Source organism: Leucopleurus acutus (assembly GCF_964270905.1).
Source record: "Leucopleurus acutus genome assembly, chromosome: 15".
NCBI classification, from domain to species: domain Eukaryota; kingdom Metazoa; phylum Chordata; class Mammalia; order Artiodactyla; family Delphinidae; genus Leucopleurus; species Leucopleurus acutus.
In genome coordinates, this window is record NC_139157.1 from 83,779,114 (window position 1) to 83,791,388 (window position 12,275).

Genomic DNA, 12,275 nt, shown 5'->3' on the forward strand with positions numbered 1-12,275 from the left:
GACTTAAGTAACCCAACAAAACTCCTGGTTTCCCCAAAGAAATGTATTCTCCCTCAGTCTTTCCATCTCAGGAAATGGCACCATGATGCACCCAGTGATTCAACCTGCAAACATCAGAATTATGCTTGTGGCCTCACTTTCTATCACTCTCAAATCCAGTCTCTTGATAAGTGCTGTCTGTTCCACTTTGTATCCATTTGCTAGGGCTACAAAACAAAATATCACAGACTGGGTGGCTTGAACAATAGAAATATATTTTCTCATGGCTCTGGAAGCTATGAGTCCAAGATCAACGTGCTGACAGGGTTGATTTCCTCTGAGGTCTCTCTCCTTGGTTTGCAGATGGACACCCTCTTGTTGCTTCTTCACGGGATGGTCCCTCTATGTCTGGTTCCTCTGGTGTCTGTAAGTCCTAATATTCTTTTTTTATAAGGCCATCAGGTAGATTAGATGAGGGACCACCTTAGTGACCTCATCTTAAATTAATCACCTCTTTAAAGACCCTGTCCCCAAATACAGTCACATTCTGGGGTACCGAGGGTTGGAGATTCAACATATGAATTTTGAGGGGACACTAGTCAACCCATAACACATCTCAAACACATATATCTCAAATCTAACTAATTCTTTCCCTTTTCACTTACATCTTTATTTTCCAAAGCATGTAGATTGTGCCGAGTTGACTGTAGTAAACTTCTACCTGGAGTCCAATATTTTTCATTAATCTACCTTCAATCAATTATGCTCAAGGCAAAAATGTGCTCTTTTAAAAAGGATTGAGAATCGTTTTTCTTTTTTTAACCCAGGTTACTTCTCATGGCACATATGATAAATCCAAACCCTTAACTGCAGACAACAGGGCCTCACATCATGTGACTCCTGTTTCCCTTTCATCCTGCACTGCTTTTCTGCTTACTTACGATGCCCACGCTACTTAAACTTTCTGTGCCTTAGAGACACCAAAATGTTTCCTTTCCTTACAGCCTTCCTGTAGAAGGAATGGACTTCCCTCCTTTGCTGTTGGGATAAATTTCATTGGCCTGTCTTTTTCTCATTCCTCAGGTTTCATCTTGAAAATCCTCTCTTCAGAGAGGCTCTTTTAAACCACCCAATCTATGGTCTCTCTCCTTATATTCTTTTCAAGATACTTATGTGTCTGTTTTTTAGTATTTGCTAATTTTTAATTATTTAATTGTTCTTTATTTCTTTTCCTCCTTAGCCTACAAGCTCCATGATTATATCCTCGTCCCTAACACTGTGCAAGGCACACAGTAAGGGATTATTAGGTATTCAGTAAATGAGTTGGTTGGAATTTGCAACATGATAAATTCCATACATTGGCATTAGTTGGGCCTACTGGGGTATTTTCTGTTTTAATAGCTGTATAACATATACGTGTATCACAGCTCAGCTAGAGTTCTCTCTTCCCTGGACTTTATTTCCTTCAGTCATTTCTCATGTGCCTTGTCTCCAAACTTTTCACCTTTATGGCTGCTTTCAATTGAATTTATTTCAGTTTGTATCTCATGGTCTTCTATTTGCAGAGAAGAAGGCTTTAAACCCCCTGAAATAAACGAGTCATTGATGTATTTAACACATAATTACTAAGCACATACTCCATAGAAGGCATGTTGTACGATGTTCGGGAAACGGAGGTGTTACGCGAATAGTCCTTGCCATTGTGAAGACTGTCTCTGTTGGCAGAGGTAACTAATGAACAACTAGCCACTTCTTAGTTATAAATCACAAATGTGTCAAATGTCTCAGAGGACAAAGCTATGGCATTCTGAAAGGTGAGGAGTGTATGTGGTGGGGGAAGGAGTGTGTATGACCAGGTATGGGAGGACAAGGAACATTTTCCTGAGGCAGTGGTACTTGATCAGAGATCTGAAGGACAGTGAGAGATTCCTAATCATCCCAGGCAAGGGGAACAGAGAGCACAAGGATATTGAGGCAGCTGGAAGCAGAACACATTCTAGAAAAAGAAAATAAAGGTGAGGGGAATGAAAAAAAAAAAAAACACAATGAAGGGGTCATGGCAATTGATGTTGTTGATAAAGATTAGGATAAAAATCAGTAGGTCTTTATCCTAATAGCAATATTGATTGAAGGATTGTAAACAGAAAAATAACTCATTGAGATTTATGTTTTTAACAGTCCATTCTCACTTCAGTGTGAGGAGTGATTTGAGGGAGGTAAGAATGGACGTGAAGAAACAACTTAGGAGGCTACTGTGTAAGTGACCACACTGGTGTCAGTGGAGATGGAGAGAAGAAGGAGTATTCAAGAGACATTTGGAGGTAAAACCAATAGAATTTGTCAATGTTTACATATAGCAAGAATGACTGGATTTAGATAAGGGCATCTGTTAGTGAATTTGCATTCTGCTGGTTCATATTGAAGTAACAGTCAGTTTTAATACTTTGATTAATGTATTTATGTACTTATTTATTTATACAATTGAGTATTTTATCCTGTGTGTGTGTGTATAAGAGAGAGAGAGAGAGAGGGAGAGAGAGGGAAACCACATCCCAAGAACAGGGTGACTTACTAACAATCATCTATTTTTCTCATAAATATGCAGTCTGAGGAATGCTCTGCTGGCAGAAAGGTTTGCCTCTGTGCCCTGCAATGTCAGCTGGGATAGATTGTTCGACTGCATCCAAGAATCAGCTTCCAAGATGGCACACTCAATGACTGGCATTTGGTGTTGGCTGTTGGCAGAATTTGTCGGTGCCCCTTCCCATTGGCCTCCCCAGGGCTGCTCTACTTTCCATGCAGCACTGCAGCTGTCTCCCATGGGTCAGGAAAAGAAGGCTGCCCGTATCTGAAGGCCTATGTCTGGAAGTCGGTACGGCATCACATCCAGCATTATTCTACCAGTCAGAGCAGTCGCTAAGCCTGCCCAGACTCAAGGTACCTGTGGAAGTGGGGGGGGGGACATCTTGATGTAATCACCTCTCCATGGAAGGAGTGTTAATGAATGTGTGATACATGGTGCCCACTCTGTTTATTGACATCTTATTGGTGGATAATATTATTCAAAACATTCCTTAGTCAATGGCATCTGTACATCTGATGTGCTTATCCAAGTCAATGGACCATGTTAAATAAATCAGGTTCAAATAGAGTGTCCAATAAGATGCCACTAGGACCTTCTCTCCATTAGAATATAAACTTCTGGAAAGCAGGGATATTGTCTTATGCCATGGCACTCACCAGATGAATATTTGTTGGCTAGCCCACTAACTGACATTCTTTTAGTTGTTAGAGAATGCATTTTAATCAAACAGCACATGCTTATCTTTCCTTTCTCCAGGAATATGCCAGATTATGTTAAATACCTTGTAATCAGAAGCACAGGCATTATCCTTATAACATTCCTCTCTTGTAACATCCCTAGAAATAACCATTAGATCAACAATATTGTTTCTTAGTATGTCCAGGGTGGTTCCTCTTTGTCACCATTTTGCTTTCTATATATTCACAAACTACCTATTCAATAATTTATTCTGTAAGTTTTTCCAGGGATCAATATTGAATTTGTTAAACTGTGATTGCTAGAAATTAGTTCTCTCTCCCTTTTGAAACAGAGTCAATATCTACCATTTAATAATATGTTTTTCCTGTGCCTACTTACATTCCAGGATTTTTCAAACATCGTTGAAAACGCCTTCCTAAGATCATTTATACTTTCTTTATACTGTGATGCAATTTTGCTAGACTAGGGCATTTGAATCAATATAAAGGATTCAAGGGTTCATTTAATATTTTCTTGACTTCTTGAGTATCATTTCACTCAGACATTGTTGGACCATACTTTCAAGGTGAAAGGTCATTCTCTTTTTAGTGGAAGATAAAATCAAAGTAGGAGTTGAATAATGCTGCTTTTCCTGTCTTCTATTGTAATTAAACATTCTGGGCCGTGAAGGCAGGATCTTCTTCAGACTTTCTGTTATTATTACACATTTGAACATTTTTGTTTCTTTTATCTTTATGTGGTCATCTTTCTTTTTAATATTCTTACAAAATTTTTTCTAAGTTATTTTATCCTAGTGATGCAACTGACTCGCTCATGTAATTTTGGCCTTACTGAACAGGCATTATGTAGATTATCCATTTGAGGCGATTTATTTTCTTAATACTTTTTTATATTGAAGTATAGTTGATTTACAATATCAAGTTAGTTTCAGGTGTACAGCACAGTGGTTCAGTTATACATAGAGTCCTTTTCAGATTCTTTTCCCTTATAGGTTACTATAAAATATTGAGTAGAGTTCCCTGTGCTACACGGTAAGTCCTTGTTGGAACTTTCTTAATACTTTTAAAATATTTTTCCTTGAAGATAAAGTGATCTCTCAAAAATTTCAGAGTCTTTTGGAGGGAAATTTGTTTACTGAAACCTCTTGTAAATATCCTGAATTTTAATACTATGGAGAATTTGACAGTTCCAACTTGTAGAGAAGGCATTTCTCTCTAAGTTGCATAACCTATAAATAGGTTAGTTTTGATTTTGCTTTTGGAGATGAAATCTCAGGCAAACCTGCCATTTCTGTGTCAACACCATCTCTCTATGGTCTTAGCTGCTCTGCTAAGGGAAACATTGGTAAACAACTCCTTACAAAGTTCCCTTTTTAAAGGGCACCTGACCTCCCTAACTGATGCTTTCAGTGTCACCATCTGGAAGAATGTCTGTATCTCCCAGAGCCTGCTCAGGGCTGCTGCGGAGTTTGCTGCCCAGATTGCAGGCAGAACACCCGGGAGACATGCTAATCCATAGATCGCTAGCCATAAAGGAATTATTCAGTGACTTAAAAAAGAAGGGCAAACTGCTGATGTGATGCCACTCATCAAGATGCATCCTCATATTTTCTTTTCAGGAAAGAGGAGGGGATTCAATATGGATTTTATTAATCTTTTCCTTCTGTGCCTCTCTTGAATCACACAGAATTAGAACTAGTAAAAACTTCAAATTAATCTGCCATATAAAAATGCAGATTCATATCAACGTATTCAGTTTCCCCATAGGCTAAAAAGGAAGTCTCCTCATTGAATAAATGTTACCTTCTGAATTACTGAACACGTTAAACACAGAAAGAATTTCATGCTTCACACATGCAACTCTATTTTGTTTTACTCAAAATTTCATTCTTCATGCTGTCCTCGTGTCAGGACCACCAGTAACAGCAGGATATATACTGAGGCTAAATTTTATTTTCTTCAAGAAAGTAACTTACAAACTGGAAAGAAAAACCTAGATTAAGCGCAAGTATTGCCAATGATAAATCATTCGGTTTATCCACTCTCCATTTTTCTACAGAAATGTTTGCAGAGTTGTAAGATAGATTATGGATTTTCATAACCATAAACAATACTAGAGGCAGTTTACTCCTGTGTTTCTGAAACTTGCCCCATCATCAGTGTCAACAAGGATCTTTATTAAAATACGCATTCCCAAGACCCTTCTTCAAGGATTCTGATTCTCTAGGCTTTCCATAGTTATATTTTTAACCTTGACCCTAAGTGATTCTTATGATCAGATGAGTTTGGGAAATAACGGTGTAGCTCAAGGTCCTCATCTACAGATAAGGAAAAGGAGACGTAGGCTTCAACAGTGAACTATCCAATATTGCCTAGCTGGGTGATGACAGAGCTGAGATGGGAAGCTAGGTTTTCATGGCCTGTTGCTCTTTCGCATTTCCAAAATCATTTCTATTTTGATGTTTTTATCTTGATTCCTGAAAGACGATTATTCATCCAGTTCTCCTGAGTAGATGTTTTTATCATTATATGAGCTTATTTGAACAAAAAATATACTGAACTATTTTCTCTTACTTGATGGTAAGACATAGGCATTGCTTTTCTTTCTGCACTGGGACCTGCAATATACCTGCATTATACCTGCATTATAGCTGCTCAACCTTCACATGATGGGAAGCCATCTGGTGACCCCTCTTAACCGGGCCTGGAGAGAGAACTGCTTATATATCTTGTAACCACTAAGAGCTTTGATGGGTGCACTTTGAAATTAATTAATTAAAACTGTGGATGAAATTCATGGAAGTAAAAGAGGGCTATTCTTAAAACTAATAAACTTTTATTAATGCATCCATTTAAGAAGAATGTTTGTTGTGCCTTTGTTTCTGCAATACACATACTATATTTGAAAAAATTCAAAAAGATCATCATGGCCTACAATGCAAAGATAACCAAAATGTGTTAGTGATGTAGTATAGGTTTTGAGACAGACTAAAGCTTGAATTCTGACTTGGCTTCCTAGTGACTGTGTAGACACAGGCAAGTCACTTTACATCTGAGCCTCAGTATTTTAAAAAATCAGTTATTAAGGCAATACAACTTATTTCACATCATTGTCATGAGGATTAGGGATGACATGGGAAGTGCTAAATATGGTGGAAGAAATGAGAAGGACCTCATTTATAAAAATATATAACTGTTATAATTATAACATATAATTATAATAAATTACCATTATAATAAATGGTAACTGTTAGCACTATTTACAAACATATTGTTTGACTCTGAGTCATGTATACTGACTCACATATGCTGAGTCAAACAGTGGTGATATGAGGATGAGAACAAGAGTTTCCTGTTCTCAAGGTCAAGGAGAGGTTAGACCTGGAACATTGCCCACTTATTTTACATATATAGTTTAGACTAGAGACTGTTTGTTGTATCAAACATTCCAAGCACTTGACAGAGAAAGGTTAAAATGAGCTAACATAATACACATTTTGTGTTATGGTTTAACTGTTAAAATATAATTGTTTAAGCTTATTTGGCTATATATATTTTTTTCCTTGGAAAGCAAAATAAAATCCAGATATAGAAAAAATATTGGAATTAGTTTTCTAGAGATGGTAACATTCAGGTCATAAACTTTGGCGTCTGAATGATTATCGGTAAATCCTAAACATGTTTAATTTCTTTTCAGAAACATGTTACTTGTATGATAGGATATGAATTATGTATTCATAGTTTTACATACTAAAATATAAATCTGTCTTCATATGTGGATATAGCATTTTATTTTATTTATTTATTTTATTTATTTTTATTTATTTATTTTTATAAATTTTATTTATTTATTTATTTTTACAAATAAATTTATTTATTTATTTATTTATTTTATTTATTTTTATAATTTTTATTTATTTATTTTATAATATTTTATTTATTTATTTATTTATTTTATTTTATTTATTTTATTTTATTTATTTATTTTTATTTTTATAAATTTATTTATTTATTTTGGCTGCATTGGGTCTTCGTTGTTGTGCTCGGGCTTTCTCTAGTTGCGGCGGGTGGGAGCTACTCTTCGTTGCAGTGCATGGGCTTCTCCTTGCGGTAGCTTCTCTTGTTGCGGAGCACGGGCTCTAGGCCTACGGGCTTCAATAGTTGTGGCATGTGGGCTTCAGTAGTTGTGGCTCGCAGGCTCTAGAGTGCAGGCTCTAGAGCGCAGGCTCAGTAGTTGTGACGCACGGACTTAGTTGCTTCACGGCATGTGGGATCTTCCCGGACTAGGGCTTGAACCTTTGCCCCTGCATTAGCAGGTGGATTCTTAACCACTGCACCACCAGGGAAGTCCCAGCATTTGTTATTAGTGGTATATAAAACCAGCATTCAGATACATTCCTAATTATATTGAATAATTTTATATAATCAGACGGGTAATGAATAATGAGTCTATGATTCAGAAACAATATTAGTGTTTTAAACTTAAATTTAGTTTTATTTCTGTGAAAATAAGAGAAATAAAATATCAAAATATCTATTAAAATTCTTCTACATGTAAGAAAATGATACTGGGATCTTTAAACCTACTTTTCATTTCTGATTATTTAATAGTAATAATCTTAACTTTCAAGGATTGTAGAAGAATAAATTCAAGACATATGCTAACTAACAATTTTCATGTTTTTTTTCAATCCATGTTATTAAAAAGTTTGCCGAAAGAGGCTTTGAATGTGAAATTTTATTCTGAGATGAACATTGCCAGCTAATGTCAAACTATTCATAACCTCCTGAAAAACACTCAGAGAATATGACTTTGGCAGTATAATTGAGTGCTTCCATAATAAAACCCATGTAATTGGAAAATTAATTTTCTGTAGTGTGCTTACAATAAAAAGTAGGTTCTAATAATCGTTGAAAATTTAGTTCATATGAATTAGAATTTCAGATTAAACTCTAGCTGTTTTTAGGTATGACTTTTAGAAGATGTTAAATGGTGTTAAATGTTCTGGGATCATTTTATGTGTTACTAAATAGTGACACTCTTTCCAAGCAATTGCTAGGTATAAGAGTCAATTTGATACAACCACCAATATTTTCATTTTATAAAAATTGCTAAATGTATCAATTATTTTAATACAAAAAGAGAAAAGGACTCATGGAAACTTTCGAAAAGAATTTTTACCAATTATCAGACAAATTCTTCTTACTCTCTTTAAAATCTCTGTAAATAATCACTAAGTAACCAAGACACCAGATTTGTACATCATTGCCCATGGAGTTCATAAAACTTCAGAATTCCATTGAAATTCAATAGGAATTTTAGAATCAAATTATCTCCCTTGTTACATAAAGAAAATGAATGTTGAGATCTGAACAGCATTTCGGATCTAGTATACTATACAAGAAGACATTTCATTCCTCTTTGTATAGTCTCCTCATGTCTGGTAGGAATGTGGAATGGAGCCAGATTTCAGGATGAACAAACCTCAATTTTGATCAAATTCCTGTAGCATCTGTCTGATACTTTCAATATTTTAATTTATTCTTTCTTTTATTTTCTTTAAAGATTTTTGTTTGTTTGTTTTGTTTGTTTTTTTTTTTTTTACTGTGTTGGGTCTTTGTGGGCGGAGGCTACTCTTCCTTGCAGTGTGAGAGCTTCTCATTGCAGTGGCTTCTCTTGTTGCAGAGCACGGGCTCTAGGCACACGGGCTTCAGTAGTTGTGGCACACAGGCTCAGCAGCTGTGGCTCATGGGCTCTAGAGTGCCGGCTCAGTAGTAGTGGTGCATGGGCTTAGTTGCTCTGCGGCATGTGGTATCTCCCTGGACTAGGGCTCGAACCCATGTCTCCTGCATTGGCAGGCGGATTCTTAACCACTGTGCCACCAGGGAAGCCCCTAATTTATTCTTTCTTTTTAACACAGGTATTTCATTTCCACCTTTTCTCAACTTGTTTTAGTTATAAATTTATATAAGAGATATAGTTACCAGATAAGGTTAAAAGAGCATTTGAAACCTATGTATGAGAAGGAAATATTTGAATAAATCCCCTAGTAATGAGAATGAGCAAGTCAGCTTAGGTAATCTGGTAAGTAAGTTAGCTGGAGTTTTGTTACCATAGCCTCTACCAGATAGATGGATACATAAACTGATAGATAGATGAGAGATAGGTGATAGATAGATTATACATAGATACATGGATAGATGATAGACAGATGGATGGATAAATAGACAGATGCTAGATAGATCAATCAGATGTCATTAGGAGTCTTCTATGTCTCCTGAGATCTTAAAAGAATGCTTCAAAAATCCAATCCCAATTCACATCTGTGGAGTGATTATATCACAAACCACCCAACACACAATGTGACATTACACATTATACATTCATACTCCTAAAATTCTCTTTAATTATATAGCCATTTTTCTCTCCTCTTCCAGCTTTCTTTTCTTCCCCTTCAGAAACAATGACCAGAAAAATTTTTATTTCAATCATGTCTCTGTACCCCTGTATTCAAGTCTTACCTCCAAGCAGCTTACCAATGTAATTTTCCAAATAAAGATATATTTCCTCCCTGAGTAAGGTTCTGGTACCAGCTATAAAGATAGTTTCAATCTTATAATATATAGTTAAGTCAATATGAACATTGGTATTGATATTGCTAATTATATTTTGCATATTGTACTGGCTAAGAGGGTGAATTCTGAAAAAGAGAACACTGGGTTTAATTTGTAGTTCTATCACTTATTTGAGTTTCTTAACATCTCCTGGATCCCAACTTCTTCATCAGTAAAATGGGGAGACTAATGCTCATCTTATAGAGTTGTTGTAGGCTTAATGGTAAGGAGTATTAACCCTGACTACTATTCTCAGTGTATCAAAGGTACTCAGTTTCCTCATATCTAAAATGGAGATAATAATAGTACCTGCTTCATAAAGTTATTGTGAAGTATGAATGAAAAAATTTCAACTAAAACACTTAGCGCATTAAGTAGCACAGGGCACAGTAGTGAGCAATATACTTTACTGCTATTGTTATTAGTGATAACTCAATGTCACTTTTCTATTCACACTATAAATTTCATATACCCAGAAATTAATAACAATAACTGTTCATTATTTATCTTATTTTAGTAATACTTTTATACATAATATTAAATTAGATAGTTTATTACTGTCCACCGTATAAGCAAGTCATTCTACTGGATCCACAAATTCAAACTCAAACATTAGCATGTATTTAATAGACAATGTAAATACCTAGGAAGAAATACAGACTCTCCATTTTACAGTCCTTAATGTCCTAGCCATTATTTAGTAGTAAATTTCACATTAAGATAAAAGATAATCTGTGATCCTCATTATCTACTCATTTAAATATTTATAATGGAATGACAATATTCTGGGTATAGTCTTCATAGGTTACTATTTCTTATGTGTGTACGTATATGTATGTGTTGAGGGTAATAAGGGGAGAAGTAAAATAGAAAAAATACATAAATCATGATAATAAACTAGATCAAAATGATTAATTTAGGAAAGTATAGGCGGTTTTAAATGTAGCACGTAGGAAGATTCAGGCACATCTAACATCTGTTAAACAAATTGTCATCAGAAAGGAGAATAACTCAAGTGATATAAAAGAGAGTTCTAACTAAATCCTTTGGCTAGGTTCATACTCAGTTGCTTAATTTAGCTTTTGAAGTAGTGACCTAGAAATAATTCATAAAGGTCCTTGCTTATTAAAATGATTTGCTATTATAGCAATAACACAATCTCATTCTAGATAACATCCGAAAGAATCAGTACAATGCTCCACCTCTTTCCTCCAAGTCCAGGGTTTAAAAAGAAAATTTTTAACACATAGCTCTATTCTCCTGGCTAAGTTCATATCCTCCTGGTTTCCAGCCAATTTTTAATTGAATTCGGTTGGTTTAATTGCTCCTCAGAGATGTCCATAAAATGTGCTCTCCCAGATTTCCTAGCAGAAGTGCCATTGTCTCTGTTCAGCATTCATTCTCAAGCAGACAGCAAAACTACCATCAAGTTCCGTCTTGCTCAACAATGACTCTTTAATGTGGTCACCTCATGTGCTTTGTATTTCAATTATAATTTAGAATGAATTAAAATCCATTTAAATGGATAGCATTACCTCTTACTACTCTGATCAAGATCCACTTCAGAACATTCTCTTTAAGGTAGCTCAGTAAAAGTGTGGGTTATATTATAGATCCTTAATTTTATGCCATCAATTTGATTCCCCTTTATAACTTAATCCTCCATTTGTGTCGATGTTCATCAACCAAATAATATACAGTCATGTGTTTATGCCATATACTCTTCATAGGTGAAACATCAAAATTTTACACTTAAAGATATATTTAAAATTCTAGGGTTTTTTTGTTTCAATATTGTAGTGCAGATTTTAGAATCAAGTTTTTTGTGGAAGTGACTAAAGTTAATTGCTATAGACTGAAGAATCATATTATGGTGTTTCAACATAAAAGTATCTCATAGAATGAATTCTATGAAATCATTAACGATAACATCATGCAAGGGTATAGAAACTTACATTTTATGTGGGAGTCCATTCCTATGTATTTCATCATTTACGTCAACCCTGTCAAAGAGCTGGGACTGGCATTATTATTCCCATTTCGTACATCAGGAGATGGCATACTGTGGTCTGTGGGCTAAATCTGGCCAGCCACTTGTTTGTGTAAAAAAGTTTTATCCGATCACAGCCGTGTTCAATCATTTACATATTTTTTATGGCTGCTTTGGAGCTACAAAGGCGGAGTTAAATAGTCATGACAGAGGAGTATAACCCACAAAACCTAAAATATTTACTATCTGATCCATCACAGAAAAAGTTTGTCCAACTTTGTTATAAATGACTAAAGTGAAATTCAAAGTTTGATTAATGTTACATATTTATATATCTAATCTAATGCACATGTGCAATCACTCAAATGCAAATCCAACTCTTCTGAATCCAAGTCCAGGTTTATTTTCT